Source organism: Meriones unguiculatus, chromosome 14 (genome assembly GCF_030254825.1).
Source record: "Meriones unguiculatus strain TT.TT164.6M chromosome 14, Bangor_MerUng_6.1, whole genome shotgun sequence".
Taxonomy (NCBI): Eukaryota; Metazoa; Chordata; class Mammalia; order Rodentia; family Muridae; genus Meriones; species Meriones unguiculatus.
The window spans coordinates 26,438,690-26,456,651 of NC_083361.1; the positions used below are offsets into that span (position 1 = coordinate 26,438,690).

The following is a 17,962-nucleotide window of genomic DNA, read 5'->3' on the forward strand; positions in this document are numbered from 1 at the left end:
TCCTTGTCCCAATGGATTCATGCTGGATCTGCGGCAAAGATGCTCCAATATGGGAAATAAAAGCAAAAGTATTACGTGCTACCCTCCCCATCATATCCACAGCCCCCTGAGAGGTCTGGCCCCAGCAGCAACAGCAGGACAGTGGGCTGTGCTGTGTCACTGTGAAAGGCTCTCATGTATACCACAGGAGGGACAAAGTGGATCTATGACTGCTATCCTCATGCTCTGCTCTGCTCCCACCACCCCAGGTTATAGCCATATCAAAGGGGAAGTGGAAATGCCATCCCAGAAGAACAGAAACCACTCAGTGCTTGTCCCAGGCTCTTGGAGAGAGGCTAATGCCAGCTTTGGCATTGGCTAGAACCAGATTTGCCTCCTGTTTTGTCACCCTTTCTGCCTCAGTCTCACCTCTGCAAAGTGAAGGGACTGGATTAGATAACACATGCCGCATGCCTGGCACAAGTTGAATGTTCAATAAGTGGTAACTGCCTTTCAGCCCTTGACCATGACTATTACAGCTCAGTATTCCACCTCAGGAAGCTGAGAGCAACTCCTGTGTTTCAGTTTTCTGCTACTGTCTACAAATACCTCAGATGAACCAATCTGTAAGGAAGAGAGCATTAGCATTGGCTCACATTTTCAGAGGATTCTCTCCATTGCTGGCACCTGTGGGGAGGTTGAACATCACGGTGGGTCCTGTGGTTAGAGAAATCTGTTCATCTCTTGGTGGGTGGGAAGCCAAAGAAAGAGAGCAATGTCCCACAGTCTCCTTCAAGAGCCTATAGAGCCCCACCTTGTAGTAGGTTTTGTGTTTTTCCTCCAAGCCCCAAGCTCCCGGAAAATGACTTATGATACTCAAAATATATTTACAAATACCTAGGCCATATAGCTAGGTTCTTCTCTTACTGACTCATAACTTAAAATAACCCATTTATATTAATCTACATTCTGCCATGTGACTGATTACCTCTGCTCGGGTATTATGCATCTGCCCTCTTTGCATCATCCCTGGCAAATCTCCCATGTGCCTGGCCCTATCCCAGAATCCTTTCTGCCTGCCGAATGTACCACCTTCTAGTCTACCCTTTCCTATAGGATACAGGTTTTTGTTTTTGTTTTTGACATGTGTTGCATCCACATAATATGCAAGATATTCTTTCTACACCACCTCTTAAATGTTCTGCCACCCCCAACAGCACAAGGCCCAAGCCTTAAGCTCACACATGAGCACCAGTCTAAATTCAAACTACCACAATTCTTCAAATATGACTCTGTGCTTTGCTTTCTTCTACCAGCAATGTTTTTAATAACCCCCTCTCAAGAGAGCACCCCTGCTCATGCTCTAAGCCTCAATTCAAATGTCATCTCCTCTGAGAGGAAGGTACAGGAAAGCAAAACCAGTGAACTTCTCTGCAGTCCTTTGCTAGTCCCTGGCTAGAGCCCTAACCACACTGCAGTTGGTTCACTGGCTCTCCCTCCTTCCTCTTGCCTGGTCCTAATGGAAGAAGTGAGCATGCTTCATCACCTGATACAAAGCCTGGGTCATGGTATCTGACCTATGTCCCTCACCAGGGAGGTACTCTGTCCATGGCCCACTCAGGGCCTCTAAGTGTCCATGAACCCAGAAGGCCTCAGCTCAACCAAACCTCTGTTTGCATCTAGACGGTCACTGTGAATATTCAGCACTTCCTTCTGATAAACACATCCTAAAAACTGTTTCTTAAATGTTCGATATGCCAAGTATGGGTCCAATCCAGAGCATGGAGGCAACTCTCCAGGGTCACTCAGAACTGGGGTTCACCCTCCTGCCTATGAGGCCCACACTCTTCCATCACACTGGAGCAGTTGTTTCTCCCCCACACACACATCCCGATCCATCAAGTAAAAGAAAAATAAAAATTTAAATAAATAAATAAATAAAACCCACCTTTGGTCTAGTCAGCTAGAATAAAGCTGAAGCCCACCTCTATGGAAAGACCGGTGTTGAAGGAATGAGTATGTGTCAGGAGGTACTCAGACAACAAAGCCAGCTTTCTTCAGAGAGCACCTTTCTAATGCAGATCAAAGAGCACCCATTTAATCTCGACATAAGAACTCCAAGTTAGAGGATATGCTTGCTGGAGAGCTGGCTGAGCTGTGTCAGAAGGACTGTCACTCTTCTCCTGGCAGCCAGTGCGAGCTCACAGTTGGCTTCATAGCAGGTGCAAAGGTACCACCTGTGAAAAGGCACCACAGTGGTGACAGTGGTGAAATGCTGATGGGAAACGGCTTCTACCCGGGCAGTTATTGGAAGGAAATGAGCTTCTTCCATCTTCAGGTTCCATCACGTGCTCTGGAAACCTCTGTTTCACATACATTGCTGAGGGCCGGAATGGAAAACAGGGAGGTCTGAGCCCAGATCCTGAGTTGCTTCCTCAGTGTGTGGCCTTATGAAAGTTCCTTTCCAAGTCTGGGTTGTTTCTCTCATTTCTAAAACAGGGAGATTGGTAGTGTCAGCCATGCACCATTCTTATGAGGATGGCAGGAAATTTTACATGTGAAATCGCATACTACCAGGCCTGGCTGAGGACAAGCATCATCGACATGAGCACATGAGTGCAAAGGCCTGTAAATGTCTCCAGGCTCCGCACTCACCCACTCACCTCAACCTGCATGTGCAGAAAGCAGCCTCAGTTCCTCAGCCCTGTACATGGCCTTCTCTGGGATGTCACTGCATCCCAGTCACTAGAGGTATTTACGAGCAAAACTGATTTTTACCATGCCCTGCTTAAGAGTGCTCTGCTCTCTCTGCTCCTCCATTTTTGCCCACAGGGACTCCACCAGAAAATGGGGGGGAGTAAAGAGCTGGAGATGAAGCCCACAGCCTTGCTTAGCAGTGCCAGAAGCACTCATCCTGGCCCCTCCCTGAACCCACACAGACTTCCAGGATATCTTTTTGATGGTAGGTGATCCTCAATAGACTTGAGCTAGGTGTTCTGCCCTGGGATGAGTCGATGTCCATATCTCTTAAAATTATGATGAATTACACAGTGTAAAATTTTTGTCTTCAGTGCTATTGAGCAAACAGCTCAATGGCCCCTAGCACAAGCATGGTATTGTGCGAACATAGCCTACCATTTATCTCCAGTGTGGCCTCAAGTTGAAATGCAGTTCACATTTTACAGAAACTCCCCACCCCCAGCCACAACTGGTAACCATCATTTAGTGTTCTGTCTATGCAGTTGGCCACCTTAGCTATAAATGGTAGAGCTTGCCCTCTAGCGATTGGCTTGCTCAGCTTAGTGCAATGTCCTCAGCATTTGCTCTTGTTGCTTTCTGCATCTGAATGTCATTGCTTTCTATGAATAGTAGGTCCACAGAGGGTACAGAAAAACTGCATTCTGTCATCCACTCATCGACCAATGCACCCTTGTGTTGCTTCCATCTTTGGGGCTATTGTGAATAGTGCTTCAAACAGAACATGCGTGTTTGGGGGAGATCTCGCTTTCAATTTCGAGGGGCATAGGTCAAGCATGTGTAAGTTCCTCTTTCCATTGCAGTAACAAAATCCCTGGTAAATGCAACTTAAAGAAAGAAGGCTTACCTTGGTTCATGGTGTAAGACTTGATCTGGCCTGTCCTGATGGGCAGCATAGTAGCAGGAGCATGAGGTAGGGGACATAGTCAGAACATAGAGAAGAAGAAGCAGAGCCAGGCTTAAAAAACCTCAAGCTGCACTTCCTCCATAGAGGCTCTACCTCACAAAGGGTCCACAGCTTTCCAAAGCAGCTGCCACCAGCTGGGGACAAAGTGTTCAAACATTTCATATTTAAACTATATCGAAATGGAATTGCCAAATCCAATGGTTATTAGTACATGCTTAACAAGGAAATTGCAGCCACTTATGCCACTGGTGCCATGTATTCCTCCTGGCCATATGTATAGACCCATCCCTGATGCTTTGACCCTTCCACTTCCATCTCAGGGACCCTCCATTTCAACCCTGTTCTGGAAACAGGCAAAGCCCTTAATCCCAGGGCTCAGATTACTAAGGGAACATTGCTAAAGCATGAGTTTCACAAAATAAGAACCCAAGAAATGCACCTCTGGAAAAGCAGCCCCCATTTCCTCATGTGAAGAATGATAAACAATAGCTTCTGGCCTTCATCAAAAGCACAAGGGAAGGTGAATTCAAGGTATTTCTAGTCTTCACTCTTTCTAACATATCTAAGTTCATTCCATGCTTGTTCTTCACGGTGATGGGCCTTTAACTGATCTTAGATTTTTTTTTTTAATTTCTTGTCAATTCACCATTAGGAGCATCCAAAGATCTAGAATCTGATTCCAATGCAGTGGTGACTAGGGTCACATTAGCTGGATCTCAGTGTCCAGTGAATTCAGTTTCTAGTTCACCAACACAGAACACAGCAGGCAAGCACAAGAGAAAATCCACTAGCTGGAGTGCCCACCTAGCAAGCTCAAGCCCTGGATTTGATCCCCAGCATTAAAAAAAAAAAAAAAAAAAAAAAAAAAATAGACTTTTTTTTGGCTGGTGCTGTGGCTCCATGGTAGAAAACCCACTAGCTCAGGAAAGAAACTTGGATGGTGGCAAAGAAAGCATATCTCTAACAAACACCATAAAATAATGACGAGAGGCAGGGAGTGCTGTTGCAAAGCATGCTTTGTGGAGTTCTGTTACAAATGCTGACACTACTTTTATGCCCCTCTAAGAACCAAAGCCCAGTAGTAATTCCTCCTGGAACAATTATGCCCTTTCTCTGGGTTTTTAGGAGACAATTAAGGCAGAGAAGTAGAAGATGATGTCCCCAAGCCTCTCAAATGACAGAAAGAGACTTTGCAACATGAAAGAAAAGCTAAAGCCCCCAGAGTTCATGTCGAAGGGACTTTTCCATTGAACGAGAGCCTCCACTGGGGTACAGGCAGGGGAGTCTGAAGCTGTTCGAGATGTGTTCACATCAGAAATAAGCTCAGGGCTAATAACTTTCACTGCATGTGTTGAAAATAGAATCTGTAAATAATTTGTAAATAAATATTTACTTACAGGGGGCGGGTGCAGGCTAAGGGCAACTTCAGCAATGGCCATTGGCGGTCACTGCCTTAGACACAGCCTTTGAAAATATTACTGCCACCTCTCTAATCTACCCTCGATTGAAATTCATAAAAACCCCAAATGTCAGGCTAAGGAATGTGATCTTTATCCCAGGGACTGTGAAAGCCCTTGGGAACGTTTTAAGCAGAAATGAGAAGGCAGAATCTAGAAACAAGGCTGATCAGAGGTTGACAGCCTAGCGATTGACACTGTGGGCCCTGCAGCCAGTTGAATCTTGTTTTAGCTGTAATTGTTACTCCTTGTTTGACCTTGGGCAAATTATTTCAGTTCCATAAGCCTCTGCTCCCTCACCTATAAAGCAGGGTAATAAGAATAACAGCCTCCTGATGTCATAAAGATTAAACGAGGTAACCCATTCAGAGAATGCCCACAGAGTTTGGCACATGGCACATGGCGAGGCATCCATAAATGGCTGGTAGGATTATAATTTAGTCCACTCACTTGGACCTGCATCTGGCCATCACACTCTAAAACAAGCTCTCCAAACAATGGCAGAAACCACCTTAAGAGCAATATTTGAAGAGGCATAGATGGATTCTTTGGCTTTGAAACCTCTTCCTCAACTACTCATATGTGGGCACGATGCATAATGGCTCACAGAGTCTTGAGAGCATTCAAGGTCATGTCTGGAGGCTGTACAGTACTAGGCATGGTGTTTGCCTTCAAGATTTAAATCTAGGTTTACTCCACTCTGGTGTGCCAAGATGTCTCTCTTCTAATGTAAGTCCAGGCTTAAGCTGGATTCTCTTCAAATGCCTTTTCCTTAATTTTAAGATATTAAGATGTTGTGATTTGATATCACATGTTGGGGCTGTACATGGCCTCTAACTGGATTTTTAAGTCTAAATGAAAAAAAAAAAAAAAAAAAAAAGACAGGTGGTGTTTTGTTCTTACCCACTCAACCTCTAGCTGGTTTTCAAATTGCCTTTCTCCCTGCCTTGCAAGAAGACCCAAGTCATTTTCTCAGCTGAAGGAGTGTCTGCAGGTGCGGAATCTGTATCACTAAAGGGAGGTATACTTTGCCAAAGTGTGTTCACGAGCACCATCTTCTGGCCAAAGTTCAGAACAGAAAGAAAATGAACAAGTAAGTAGGTGCCTGAACGGTCTTGTGCCTTTAATCAGCTGCTTAACTACTTAACCATGAAAATGAGCTTCCTAAGGCTAATGAGAGTTGCCCAATTTGCAGAAACAGGGTGTTTATTTTTGTAGCACAATTTTCCAGCTGCCTGAATCTCACGTGCTTTACAGTGTTAGCATCTGCTTATGCAGCACTGTTCATGGATATGGTTTTGCCTGAAAGCTCCTTCTGGAGACCAAGGGACTATGTGCTGGGTCTCTAGGGTTGAAAATCACATTCAGAAGCCCAACCAGGCATCCAGTTTCAACCCAACTGTAAGGATCTGTAAGTCGGTTATAAGTTCCTTACATTTCCAACTAGTCACAAATAAGATAAGAAAGCAGGTTCTAGTTCTAGTGATACTCTGTAATAGCAAGGAAATCTATATACTCCGGAGCCAAACAGATGTGGTCAGCACATCCCTAGCTAGCTATTATTCAGATATTTTTTTAAAGTAAAAAGACAGGTATTCTTACAATAATGAGCTGTATGCGTTCCTGGAGGGAGCAAAGAAGCACACTTTCTGCAAAATTGCAAACTAAAAATAATTAAGACTTGTGGGAAAAATAGGATGAAGGCAGACAATGCTAAATTGATAATAACCTCAGTGAAAAAAACAAACCTCCAATAGTTTAAAAAATCATGTCCAGTTCCTGATACACAACACAGCCTGAAGGAAATAAAAAACTTTGCATTTAAGACAGGAAAAAAGGACAAATTGATGGATGCCAATGTAAGAGAAACTGTGGTTTTCTGAGTTACACAGAAAAGAGAAAACCCACACAGGATCAGTGGGAACTGGGTAAAAAGTATTCCTAGCAAGGATGGGAAGACTTCCCTGAGGTAAAAGGAGGAGAGGAGAAGGCAGCTACAGGCAGCCCTGCCTCTCTCCCGCCATGCTGTATGTATCCAGCTGGGTTCCTGCACTTTGCCTGCGCCTTCTGACACTTGCCAGTGCAAAGTGCTGGCAGGCTGGGAGCATCACAGATGAACCACATTTCACTGGCATTGTTCCATTTACCAAGCACATTTGAGCTAATTTATGTTAAAATCACACACAAACATGCAAGTGTGACAGCAAAACAGACTGAGCGTGGGCTCCTTCCCCAGCTCACACGTTGACATTAACCCCCTGCTGGCAGGATGGGGTCCTGTCAGCCCCACTTCAACACAAGAGTCCCAGATGTCCCCGTCTCCCGCAGGGCATGGGAACCCTACTGCGGCTCTAAGCTCCGAGCCTTCTACCCGTCTAGAGCGCTGTGCCGTAGTAAGCTATCAAGGCCATGCCTATTCACAAGGTTATTTCAGCTACACTTGAGAAAAATCTGTCTAGAAAGGACAGCACTTTTGCTAACTAAAAGGCCCAAATGTAAATGGGGCCTCAGGCTTTGAGTCAGGGGCACTTGGTCCTTTGGCAGATGTGTTTAACCACCTCCAGACTCCCCAGTTCTTTGATTCTCTTGGTGGTAGTGCCTTCTTTTCCACATCGTCTCACACTGATGGTGCCTGGACCCTCCAGTTTCAAAACTCTAACAGGCAGCGATTCTAGAGGGGAATGACCTTCGCTTTCCTAATGATTTTAGCTAAAAATAAAAACAAAAGCATGATTCTCTCAGTTAAGTGCTGATAGTCATGCTTCCTAACTTTGACTCTACTGTGGTCCAGAGATGAAGTCTCTGGACAGGCCAGGCTGAGCAGGCCCTTGGTCCACCCAAGCCATGTGTACACAGACAAGGAGGTATCCCTTTCCAAAGAGGAGAGGGAGATCTTCCAGAGTGGCCTGAACCAGGCACCCATCCAAGAGTGTTTAATCTTCTTTCTCATGAATGTGACCCCTGCAAGAGATACTTTACTTTGGACTTAAAGGAAAAGAAAAAGATGGTTTGAAAATAGCCCCAATTCACTACACATTGACTTATAATGTTGGCAAATAAGACAGACAATTACAGACCTGGCAGCCTTCACTTATACCTTTATCTAACAGGTGACTTATTGTAGGCTTCCTAAACAGTAGGCAACTGCAAAACTTCTCTTTGTGTCCCAGGGAACTAAGTGAGCTTTGCCTTACAGGAGAAATATCAGGCTTTGGTTTCAAAGACAGTCACACAGAACCTCCAGATTTAACTGGTCCAAAGTAGAAAATATTGCAAGAGTTGACATTAGGAGAAAACTCCTAGCCCAGAAGAGAATCCGGGGACTTTTTGACTCAGTGGGAACACATCTGATTCCAGAAGAGAATCACAGTCTTTGAGATGTGAACAATAAACAGGAGTCACTGGATTCATGGATAGTCATGATTTCCTTCATGTAACCCTCCCAGCATGGGCAGGATGAACTGTCTGTTGCAGTTTCTTCTGTTGTGATAGGATATACATACAAAAGACTTTAAGTGGATAGAAACAAAGTGGGTTGAGTGATTTATTGGCTTATCTAAAAAAGTCTAAAATTCAGGTATGGCTTGATCCAATGGTTTAAATGATGGATTTAAAAAATTAATTTTCTCTATATTGTGTTTCCTCTGCAGGTTTTATCATCAGGATTCATATATTCATGTGTGCTAGGGTTGAATTTCCATCACTAGGCTGAAATATCTGAGGAAGTATTTTAAAAGGTGTAAGGATTTATTTTGGCTCACAGTTTTAAGGGTGACATTCCTTGGTGGGTCAGCTCTAAACAGAACTTAATGCTAGAAACTATGGTAGTATAGGCTGTTCACTTCCTGAAGAGGCTGGAGAGCAAACAGAAAAATAAGGGGGGATTCAATATCACCTATAACAATCACCCTAATTTTGTTCCAACTAGGACTACCTCTACAAGCAATACCTCAGAACACCAGCAGCTGTAGACCGAATCTTTCCACATATGAGCTTTCAAGTAACATTCAAGATCCAAACCCAAAACACCATGTAGTGGCCCCAGCAGCTGTGCCATACCAACAAAACAAAAGCTTTATTGGCTTCTCAGTAGAATATATGTGGATTAGTGTGCCAATCATTAAGTTCATGAGATGCAGTATTCTAATTAGGTCACATGCTTCTTCCCTGACACAAGTATTGAGGTGAGGTGGGAACAGATGTGGGGCACAAAAAACAATTAGACTGGATGCCAGGAGCCAGAAATGGGCTCAAGAGTCTTTGCAAAGGTTTTTAATGCTCTTGCTTATTTGCTGTTTGTTGCTGTTGCAATGCAGATCAAACCCAGGGCTTCATGCATGTGAGACAAGCCTCTATCGTGAGCAGCACTCCCAGTCCTTCATGCTTGGGATAACATACATGGAGCCCACTGCCCTGACTAGATCTCACTGATGTTAACTCCCCATCACTACTACAACGACAACAACACACACACACACACACACACACACAACCCTGAGAAAAATCAGCTTTAAAAGGAAAGATTAGGAGGCTGGAGAGATGATTTAGCAGTTAAGAGCACTGGCTACTGTTTCAGAGCACCCAGGTTCCATTCCCAGCACTTACGCGGCAGAGCATAACCACCTGTAACTTCAGCTCCAGGGAGTCCGCTGCCCCCTTCTGGTCTCCTCAGGTCTTGCACACACATGATGTACATGTATACATACAAACACCTGTACACATAAAATAAAAATTTTAAAAAATATATTTTAAATGAAGGGTTATTTTTGGCTCACTGTTTCTGAGTTTCAGCCATGGTCACTTGCCTCTGTTGCTTCTATGCCTAAGGTGAGACAGAGCATCATGACATGAACCACATGCCAGAGCAAAGCTGACCACCTCACGGTGACCAGGAAGCAGGAAGAAAAACAAAAACAGGAGAGGAAAAAAGGGAAAGAGGGGGGGAGAGGCAGGGTAGAGAGGAAGAGAAAAAAGAAAAAGAAAAGGAAGGAGAAAATATACCCCTCAAGGAATGTCCTACTGACCTTCATCTCCAGGTTAGACCCCACCTTCCAAAACATCGAAGTCTTCCCACAGTCCATTAAATTACAAATTCATTACTGTTATCACCTAATGAGAAGGCCAGAGTCTTGACAAACCAATAACCTCTGAAAGTCTCCACTTCTGAGTACTGTTGCACTGGAGACCGAACCTTCAACAAACACACCGGCTTTGAATAGACATTTCAGATACAAAACATATATAGGAGAAGACATACAGGAGCTGCACTGAGATACAAAGCATGCCTGTAAGGCCCCAAGGTTCTTGAATGAGCCATAGACAGGAAAGGCTTGAACATGTGCACAAAACACACACACAGGTACACAAATGTATGCATGACACATGCACACAACACATATATACATGCCCCCACTTATTCACCCAGGTTTACATATTGTCATAATCACACACATGTGCAAACAGACGTGTACATGTATGCACATATGCATCCGTGAATGTTACATATGTGCCTGCAGACTTGCTCACATACACTCAAACACACATAGGCATATGCAATGCTCCGTTCCACTTCCTTACCAATCCTGGCAGATACAGGCAGATGCAGATACAGCTCTGTTTTGGAGTGGGATCCTCCAAACAGTAAAATTGCCATGATAAAGTTTCCATTTTCTCAAATTAACCTCCTGCTTTTGTTCTCCGTCCCTTTGCTATGGTTTCTGAGTGCTATATTCCATGGCATCCTGCTCCCCTCACCACCTTCTTTCCTGTGCCCTAAGTCAACTCTGCAGCGACCCACCCATGTCTTTTGTAAAGCTGTCTCTTTACAATGATCTAGCACCTCAGTGGACCCTTATCTACACCCAGGAGATATTACCTCCACTCTTTTTAGAAAGAATTTGCCTCCTGGCCAATACTGTCTCCAGGCAGAAATTCTCTTAATGATGGTAACAATGTGTGTTAAGAGAGGGCTTTCCTCCAGCCCTTGCTGATTTCCTCTTCAGAACAGTAGTGGGTTTCAACACTTTTTAAATCTTGTCTTCTTTTGCAAAACATAAGAACCACACACCCCTTTTTAAATAAAATTTTTACTTTGATTAAAAACTAAATCAAACAATGATAATTTTATTTCACACACATGCGCATGTGTGTGCGTTGAGAACGACTGATAAACTCAGCAGAGAGGGTCATTGCTTTGCAGTCGCTCCTAGCCTGGCCAGAGGAAGGGAGGGAGAACAACAACATACTGTAGCTTCAGAGGTCCTCCATCTTTTTTTTCTTTTCTTTTCTTTTTGTTTTTTTAGATTTATTTATTATTTATGCAGCATTCTGCCTGCACACCAGAAGAGGGCACCAGATCACACTATAGATGGTTGTGAACCACCAGGTGGTTGGTGGGAACTGAATTCAGGACCTCTGGAAGGGCAGCCGATGTTCTTAGCCTCAGCCATCTCTCCAGTGCATGCTTTCTTTCTTCAGTAGCAATCTAATGACTCACGAAGTGTGGTGACAAAGACCGTTTGCTTGGCCAAACTTCAGTCAAGCTTCATGCACCTCCTAGGCCACATACATACTGCCTGTGAAATGCAGACTATTTTTAAGTCAGCTTAGCCAGAACTGAACCGCAGACCCCATGATCTCATGTGTATCTGAGCATACTCCTCTCATAGATCAGGTTCCTCAACCTCATTAGCCCCTGGTGATATCTGGTCCTATGGCCCGGGTCCAGCCAGAATGCTGTTAGATTAGTTTAACAGGAATTCCTCAAGACTCCAGATGGTGATTTTCCATTCACTGACCCTACCCTGCTTCCAATTATACTCAGAATTGAATCTAGTCTCTTTCCCTCACTGCAAGATCCATTATATGGACCCTTCCAGCTATCTAATAGGTCTTGAATAAAATCTACCCTAAGTGGTTTAATACAAATCACTGAATATTTCTTTAACAGTGATATCTGGGCCATAGAACGGGGGGAAATATCCACAGTGATTGGCAGGTTTTCCATCTGCTTAAGTCCAGTTCCTCAGTGGGGATGTCCAGCTAACTGGGGCCTGCACAATCCAGCAAAGGACATTATCAGCAGGATCATGAATATTCTGCAATTTGATCAAGATACATGAGGGAGGATGGCATGGTGTATGCGACCCAAAAATAGCAGGTTTGTTTTATGAAGAACTAAGGGGAAAATCCTAAGCTTAGAGGTGTGGAGACAGTTGGAGGTACTAACTGAAGAACAGGAGAGCCATGACCTTGGTTTGGACTTGGGTGAAATGGTGGTGTTGAGGTGGGCTGATTGGAGGAGCTCAGCTAGTTGTGGTAAGAAGCACAAAGAGGCCCTCTTGAGGGCTGAGGATGGGAATGGTTTACAATTCTTGCGTGAGGCAGCTGAGCAGGGGATAGGAGCATTTACAGAGATAAGGAAGAGACATGAGGGGACAAATGTGGGAAGGGAGGAGACTAAAGAGACCTTGATTTGAAACAGCCAATATCAGTCTGTATCTAATACTTATCTCAAAAGGTCCAGAAGTCGCTTTGCAACAGAGGTGTATGCTAAAAGCAGAAAGGGCAGAGCCAGGTAGATTTTGAGCCTGGAGCTACCATCAGCTGCTTCTTTGACCTTGGGCAATGCTAGAGCCCTCTTGGTATCAACACTGCTTAGTTCATTTACAGTGTTAAAAAGATCGCTGAAAGCAAATGGTATTGGTTTGGCAGGGCCCACGGCTGCTATTTAGCTAGTAACATCTGCAAGTAATCTCAAATATCCATTTGCTATAGTGAAGAATCCTGGGAGAATGTGAATGTATGGCTGGAGTACTCATGCCCCTGGTAGGGCAAAAGAAGAGATGGGGGCTGTATTCATTATTTTTCTGTGGCTGTAATGAAACATCAAGACAGAGACAAATTATAGAAGAGTTTGGGGGCTTATAGTTCCCAAGGAATAGGAGCACATTCCTGAGGGGCAGGAGAATCTGTGATGGCAGGTGGCAGACATGGTAGCTGAGAGATTGTATCTTGAACCTCTAGCATAAAACAGAGAACACAAACCGGGAATGACCTGAAGGTCTGAAACCTCAAAGTCCACCACTCAGTGTCCTATTTCCTCCACCAAGATCATACCCCCTAAACCTTCCCAAACAGTGCCACCAACCCAGGTTCAAGAATTCAAATGCCAGAGCCTGTGGGGAGTATTGTCATTCAAAGCACCACAAGAGTCAAAGCAGGAAAAGAAAATGCTGGACAAGCCCTTGGCCCCATGTGAAAAGCTAACTTTGAGCCATTCCAACTAGGTGGAGAGTAAGGGAAGAATATGCTTGAAGTGGAAGCCGAGAATAGAGTTTGAGTTTGGGAGGGGTAAGGGTGGAGGAGGCTTGGGAAGGTGTCAGAAGCTGAGGATTCTGCCAGTGCAGCCTTGTGTGCTATTGCAGTAGCTATGTGAGTCAGAATGAGCTGGAGTTTGAAAGAGAGTTTACAAAGCATACTGAACCCCAATGAGAGCTGGGGGAAGGGGCGGTGCAAACACAGGACACATGACTCTATGTGGTAAAGCATACCACAAAATATAACATTATTAGCAGAGGTGAGATGTTGCAGGCACTAGGCCTCATGGAGAAATAGAAAAGCATGGACAGGCTCACACCTGAGAACAGGTATGCAGAAGGCCTGGGGGTGACTTTGAGAGCACCTGCAAGCTCCTTGTGAACAGATGGTACTCACACCTCTCAGACATGAGACTCAGGATTAACTTATTTGTATTTTACACTCTTAGGCTAGCAAAGTCAGGGGAAGAGTGGATTAGAGGATATATAATTGAGTCAAAAGGTAGCTACCCAAGGGAAGAGTGGTGCCACACATCTGTAATCCCAGCACTAAGGAGGCTGAGCAGTAAGATTTCAGTGAGTTTGAGGCAAGCCAGGGGTTCACAGTGAGACTCCATCTCAAAAAAAATTTAGAGAGAGAAAGGTGGAGGAGGAAGAAGCCAGCAGCAAATAGTGGATGGGGGCCATATGATCCCCACACATGCAGTGACTACAGTTCCCCAAAGGGACTGCCCCTCCTGAGCACTCTAGATGTTCTTCCTAGGCACATGAGGGGTGAAGAAACCACACAACCACTGGTGCCATTTGGAGGCCAAGCATCTAATTGTTTTTAAAGAGCTTCCAGACCTCGCTTTCACGCTAGCCACAGGTTGGCATCATTTCAGCTGAGGCAGCCCTGTCATTTGGGTCCCACAGTGTGATTTGAATCTCTTGCCAAGACATGATGAATTTGTGGTGAGAATGAGCAATAGGCTGGGGTGGGGGTGCATTCCAGTAATCTCAACATTCCAGAGGCAGAGGTAGCATTGTGAATTCAAGGCTAGTCTGGACTACACAGAGGGACGTACACCCCACCCCAAACAAAGCAAAACAAAGAAAAAATGTTGGACATGTTTCCTATCACAGCATAATTTGGTCTATTTTGACTGAGACTCATAAAGGGTGTAATGGTCCAACCTCTAGGGCACTTTAGAGAATCTTAAAGAATGAAGACCAGCAAATGCTGAAGAGATCAGTGGGATTTCTAACAAAGAATGTTTCATAAACTAAGGACTGTCAATCTCAATGTTTGTTCCCTACAAGAGTATCGAAAAAAATGAGAAAAGAAAAGAAAGGCCCATGAGCCCCTGGAAAAGAATGCAGCCACGGGAAGAAATGGATGTGGTCCCCAATGACAATTACAGTTAACTAATTTTCACTCACTTTGTGGACATGTTTTATGTTGGGCTCCTGGCAGGTGACAGATGGTGTATTCAGTCAGATTACCTTGCAAGGAGATTTTTACAAAGGAGCTAAGCATAAATATGAGCAGGGCAAAAGGAACCACAGAGGGTGAGTAGGACAGTATGCTGGGCAGGGTGTAGGTGTCAACCTTCAAGAGCCAACCTGGAGACTATATGCAGAGAACTCCACCTTCTCTGTGTGGGCGAAACTCAAGAAGCCTTGTATTCAGAGAACTCAGAGGGATAAGCACTTCGACCAGCCATTCTGTCTTCTTCCAGTTGCTTGCCCCTTGACGAAAGGCAACTGGAAATTCAACTATAGGGTGAGGGAACCCATTGCTGTACTAGGAACTGTCAATCTCCAGGGACACATAGCAGGCTGTGGAGGGTCGATCTAAGAGATAAATGAGAGATAGCCAGCAGAGGACTCCAAGAGAAATGAAAGACTAAAGATGTTTCTGGCCATAAGTCCAGTATTTTTTTATTTATTTTTATTTTATGTGTACAAATATTTTGCATGCATGTGTGTTTAAGTGTACAGTATGTATGCCTATTTCCCATGAAGGCCGGAAGAGGGTATCTGATCCTGTGGAACTGGAGTTACAGACAGCTGTGAACCCCCATGTGGGTGCTAAGAATTGGATCCAGATCTTCTGGAAGAGCCAACAGCTGCTCTTAACTGCCGAGTCTTCTCTTCAGCTCCCATGAGTAATACATCGATGAACACTGGAAGGGATTCCTTGACAGGCTTGGTGGTACACACCTTTAACTACAACATTCTGGAGCCAGGGGAAGGAAGGTCTCTTTGAGGTCATGGCTAGCCTGGCAGGTATAGCAAATTCCAGGCCGTTAAAGGCTACATAGTGGGCCTCTTTTGGGAAAGAGAGACACAAAGAAAGAAATAGAGAGAAATAATTTTATGAGAAAAAGCCAAAGAAACATACAGTAGATGTATCTATAGCTGGTTAAACAAAGTACATGTCATTGATGAGATACATATAATGGAAACTTCTAGAAATTGCTGACTTGTAGAAAGCAAAGATATGGATGCTCATAATTGATTTTGTTATTGTGTAACTACAGCTGGCACAGAGGTCTTTGTGCTCACAGACATGCACTGGGAGCCTGGAATGTTAAGCACGATGGGGTTGTTCCTTCAAGGGAAGAAATTACAAACCAGGTTTCCACTCAGAGGCTGGAGCAGAAGTGCTTTCTAGGCTGGCGATCTTTGCAAAACCTTTGTTTAGCCAGACCCTCCTTGTAAAGTTGTTTTTCTTAGTCAATCCATATACCCCATCTTTCTGGAAGATGTCCTATGTACTTTACAAAGTTTCAATGTAGTCATGCCTAATCAGTATTTACCTTACTTTGTTCCTCAAAGAGATCCAGGTATACTTAATTGTGCACACAGGATTGTTATTCTTCACAAGAATAGCTTTTGCCAAACTGTGCTGTCTTTAAATACATCTAAAATGAACAAGAGACAAACTCCTGAAGTTTGAACCAACACTGGCTATTGAGTCATGCTGTGCCAAACTGCCTTGTTGCTTTCCACAGCTCATTTCTCTGCTGCCTGTGAATGTTGCAGAGGTCCCCCAACACACACACACACACACACACACACACACACAGTTTGAAAATTTAAAGAGTAATATCGGTCTTGCCCACGCCTGTGTTCTCATTGCCGTCTGCAATTACCACGTGGTGCATGATGGCAGAGAAGTCTTGTCTCTTTGGCAGGCTCCTTCTCTCTCTGGCAATAACACTGTCATGATCTCCAAGAATCCACCTCAGACACTTGGGTGTTGGTGTGGTCAATTGCATTATGTGCCTTCTCTTAAATCCCCAGAGCAATTAGAGGCCTAGGATCAACCCTGCCGGAACCAGCCAGATGATGCTATTGTTGTCTTTGATTATGCTGCTGGGAAGACGCAAGTCTGGACTAATGACAGCCACTGCTTCCAGTTCAGCAGAAGTGGATGTTTACGAAAAGAGAATTTAAAATTCTCAGAAAAACAGAAGCAAAAAATAACTAAGGACAGAGAAAAAGACATGATTTCAGTTATATTGTCTGGGTTTCTGGGCCGACCTGTTCCTGAAGCATGTCAAGGACTTTCATGTTTCTTCCTTCTATGAGCCACTCTATTGTCCTTTTCTCCTTTTGCCAGTTTGAGTTGCATTTCTTCTGCTTATAAAAGAGATGTTTGATTAATTAGCCTGCACTGGTCTTCAAATGGTGGATCCAATCCTTGACAGGTGATTAGGCCTAATAAACAGACTAATCCACTGCTGAATTCACAACTTGACAATTAAGAGATGGTAGAAGGTGGGGCTATGCCTTTAAGGAGTGTCTCATCCTGACCCCTTCCATTTCTCTCTTTGCTTTCTGGCTTCCCTGGAGTGGCTTCCTCTTCAGCATACTCCTACCACCATGATATCACACCCTTCTTTGGAATGAGAGTAATGGATCCAACTGGCATTGGCCTCAACCCTACACAACAGTAAGCCCCAGCAAATCTGCCCTACGTTCAAACTGGGCCCCTCAAGTATTTGTCATAGCAATGGAAACTAGCAATTATTGTTACAAAATGCAATGAAAACCTTCTCCGATGAGGCCCAGTGAAAGTGATACAGTCCTGCACCCATCTTCAGAAAGATCAGTTCTCGCTGTGTCTACCACTGTAGAAGTCTCAGAAGGAAAGGAAGATCACAGACAATTGCTCCGCTGCCTTCTCCTTGCAGAAACTGCCATTTGGGGTCTTCTCCCAGGTCATATGTAGAGAGCAATAGGAGGCTTGTGAAAACAGGCAAGACTTTCATAGAAACTAGATAGCAGAATTCAGCTAATCTATCCACAGATATTACAATTCAGCTCCAGGAAGGCAAGTATGAAGCACTGGTTCTTGCTATCGTATTGTTCTGTCAGGATCTTCTCAGACACCACCTTCCCTGAGGCTCTCACACCACACCATCCTCTTCTGGTGCTGAGGCAACCTCTGGCCAGCTGCTCATATGACTTCATAGGCCTTGTTTCTTACATTTTCTGAAGTCTAGGGTGAATTCTTCAAGGTTGCTGAGATCCCAAGAGTATGCCTTATTCTG

General features: G+C 44.3%; 1 long non-coding RNA gene across 1 annotated transcript; it reads right to left on the reverse strand.

The window, feature by feature from the left end:
• Positions 1-1,944: 1,944 nt before the first annotated feature.
• LOC132647029 (uncharacterized) lies at positions 1,945-6,087 on the reverse strand. The gene is made up of 3 exons (XR_009585317.1): positions 6,004-6,087; positions 3,584-3,618; positions 1,945-2,469 (listed from the first exon to the last, which is right to left on the reverse strand). It is a non-coding gene; the product is annotated as an uncharacterized LOC132647029 (long non-coding RNA).
• Positions 6,088-17,962: the final 11,875 nt, after the last annotated feature.